The sequence below is a fragment of the Cryptomeria japonica genome, chromosome 3 (assembly GCF_030272615.1).
Source record: "Cryptomeria japonica chromosome 3, Sugi_1.0, whole genome shotgun sequence".
NCBI classification, from domain to species: Eukaryota; Viridiplantae; Streptophyta; class Pinopsida; order Cupressales; family Cupressaceae; genus Cryptomeria; species Cryptomeria japonica.
The window spans coordinates 343548086-343551951 of NC_081407.1; positions in this window are offsets into that span (position 1 = coordinate 343548086).

A 3866-nucleotide genomic window follows, 5' to 3' on the forward strand; every position below is an offset into this window, starting at 1 on the left:
AACCCCGATGTGTGTCTGTTATTACCCTTCCAATGGGGTTTCTGAAATCCATATGTCTGGGGTATAGGGTTTCAGTTTTAGAACCGATCCCTTGTATCCTGTGGCTTGACTTGAATCTCCTCTTCTATCGAGGCCTTCTCCATGGCAACCCGGAGACTCCCTGGAGTGGACATCATCACTGGTCCTGCTATGTCGACATTCAACCCTCTGATGAAATGGTTGATGAGAAGCTTCTCATCTTTCAGCTAGTCCATGTAGTACCCCTGCCCTAATCAATTTTTAAATCTTAGTTTTATCTTAGTTAGTTTATCATAATATAATAATTATAGTCAGATGTGTTGTTTTAGTGCATATCTGTTAATGTGTTCTTGCACTAGTTGTATGCAAGTTGTTTAGTGTTCCTATTTCGTGGTATTAATATCGGGCTAATGCTTTCATTAAGTTTATATATGTATGCATGTATGACTCTTGGTTGCAGGAGATTTCAGGTACAACGCCGCATGAGTGCGAGGTTCGCCTTCACCTGGATTTGCAGGTTTGAGTGTACCTCTTTAATCCTTAGAGTTGGATTAGGTGGTCGTAAGACCCTAGTTGACCATAGTCGTGCTCAAGTGAGCATCGTCAGTCGTCGTTGGTATTTCCTTTTGGCTGGGTTTGTGAGCCGTTTGTCTGGTTGACTTTCTTGGTTTGCGTGCTTGGTGTGTATGGTTAAATTGATTAATTAGTCCTTAGTATTTAATTTGATTAAATATGTGTTTGTGCATTAAAGATTAATGGACTAGATTAATCAGGATTTCTTTATGTGATTTATCATTAATTTGAATTGCTCAAGTCAGTTTGGGAGCAAGTTCAATTAAATAGTTAATTTTTTTAATATTAAATTTGTTATGTTTATGCTGTTAAAAAGAAAGATTTAATTTTAATTGAAATAGAATTAATTTAATTTTTTGGCATTTTTGAAATAGAAAGGTTAAATTTCAGTTAATTGAGAAAATCAATTTTAAATGGGAAAAGCAATTTAATTTGTTGATATAGTTGGGAAATAAGTATTTTTGTGATTTATTTTAAATAAAAATTTTAATTCCAAAAAAATGAAATTTTGGTCAACTCTTCCTTATAACCTAGACTTTTGGAAAATTTTGGGAGGATGGATATTTTTGGAAAAATGTTTGTTGAAAAAATATTTTTGGATTAAAATTTGGGGGTTTTGGAGGAGGAGAGATCTCTTGAGCCTGCAGGTTGGGCTCCTCACTAAATCTTTTCCAGGATTTCTATAAGAGGTAAGATTCTGGTTTATATTTTGGTTCTTTGCTTATCAGAAATTGTTTTGGATTTTGAAGAAATCTGTTTGTGGAGATTAAAAATAAATAAAAATCTCAGCTATTGGGGAAAAATGATACAGTTGTGATTGTAATTCCAATCCAATCTCTTCTTGTTCTATTTCCATTTCAATTCTGGATTATGGTTGCTCTTGTTTTTTTTTTTTAAATTCAAAGATAAACTTGAGATTGGCTGTTCTTCAATGAAATTTGTTAAAATTCTAAGTTAATGCTTTTACATTCAAGTTTTTATCAAAGATATCTACCTGTTGGTTGATATATGAATGTTAATCAATCTTTTTTAGCCAATATGCTATTGGTTTTGGAGAAATTTTCCCCTTTCCTGATCTGGGTATTTTTAAAAAAAGATTGCAAATGGGTGAATAAAAATTAAAAAAAAAAATTATTTATTTCAGTCTCTGTGAGACTGTGTTTTTTTTTGCTGTGTATGAATTTTACTAACAGCAAATTTTCTTTTTTAAAAAAAAGATTAAATAATTGTTAGGGAGCTGCGTATCCCATTGGGATAGCAGCGCACCCCAAGGGGTGTTGCGTGCTTCCCTTTGGGAACAACAGTGCTCCCTTTGGGGAATGCTGCATGCTCCCTTGGGAAGCAGCGCTTCCCCTTTGGGGGCTGCGTGAGCTTCCCATGGGGACCACGTGCGGTCCACGTGGAGACCCCCCCCCCCCAACCTTTTTTTTTAATTTGTATTTTTTTTATTATTATTTTTTAGTTAAAAATAAATAAATAAATAAATAAATTTATTAGTTTAAAAGTCCTTTTTTTATATAAAGTGATTAATCAATTATTAATTAATATTAATATATATTTATCAATGGGAATAAATGTATCTATGCTGATGAATATTTAATTAGATTATTATGCAAGATTTAATACTGATTGTGTATATTTTGGGAAGATGAAATATTGTTATATTGGAAAAATTTTCGAGATAAAACATACTTTATTCAAGAATATATATTGTTTGAAGATTTTAATGATATAGGCCATCTGGAAATGTTAGAAATGAATATTTAACCCTTGGACATTATGAATTTAAACGATGTGCTTTTGGAAATTTAATTAAGTATCATTTGGGAAAATTGTTTAGTTACTGATATTCTCATTTAGTAAAATGAATGGTTAATTTATATTTTTCCTTTGTTTGAGAAATAGACAATGGTACTATTGCAAATTGTGATATTGTATTCACCTTGCAATGATGATTTCCTGCTAGTGTATTTTTGGGAACATAGATCATGTAGAAAACTTGATCGACTTTTAATGTTTAGATCAATTCGGAAAAGATTGTATCTGCTGAATGTTACCTATACGAGTTTAATTTCTGTATTCGCTTTTGCTTTTGTAATGGCAAGTCGTGCTTTGTTTGATAGGTCCCTGTCGTATGGATTGATTTGGGGAACATGTTTCAGTCCTCGGTTCCGAGTTGACTGTTGTTTTGTTGTGGTGTCGTATTTGGTCATATCCTCTATGTGGGTGTCGAATGATGATTCGTGGTTGACCTTAGTCGGTCAGGGCTCTAGTTAGAGTACCGTTTGTCAGTGCACCTCGTATGAAGTCATGTTTGACCAAATGGTGGATTTCTCTATTTGAACTCCGTTCGTTTGACCATGTGTATTCCTTGTTTTTTTTGAGTTTGTCTGAGTATAGTCTAGTGTCGTATGGGAAAGTGGCTTTCGATTGGGGGCTACACCCAAAGTGGCTGTTGGGTAACCCATTGAAAGTGATTCTAATAAGTGATAACCTATCAGTAGATTAGGATGTAATCTCTAAGTAAGATAAATGTGCCTCACACATGGGACGAGTTCTAACATAGACCCGACATGCTGTGAGAAGGCCTGTAATGGCAATCCATCATCCTTGTCTTCACGAGAGGATGTGTGGGTCCACATGAGGCTTGGATGGGCTGGAGGCTCAGATTAGGTTGCCAAGGTAACCCAATGTATGGGGCTGGGACCTATGAAGACCTGCCATGGTAACCATACCAGGTTGTGTGATGACACTTGTCCCTACGTTCGCTAGTGTGTTGTCATTTTTTTCCTGTTAGGAGCACGTTTGTGGGTCGCCCTATTGTCTTTACCCTTGTGAGTACTCAGTTTCATGTTAGACCTTGGGTGGTGATGACTTAGTTTTGTGGATGCTCCAATGGACCTGTGTATTAGCTTTGATTATGTTCAGCTGGATCCTTTTCTTTTCAGGGATCGTTTAGGTATTAATTGACTGATGTGGTCGTTTGTATATTGTTTATGTTTCGCCTTGATGGCAGGATTGTAAATGGTGTAACCTCTTGTATTCCTAACTTTATTAATTATCAGAGGGGTCTTGCAGTTGAGCAGACCCGGAGATGTAGCCCTTTAGGGGTGAACTCCGAGATCTTTATGGTGTTATGTGATGTTATTCTCTTATTTTTCCCTTATTCAACTTTATCATGTATGGATAGCTTATGTTAGAAGGTATAAGTGGATAAGATGGAATTAACTTTAAATGCTTATATGCAGTCCTTTCTTGAATGCCTTTTTGATCGA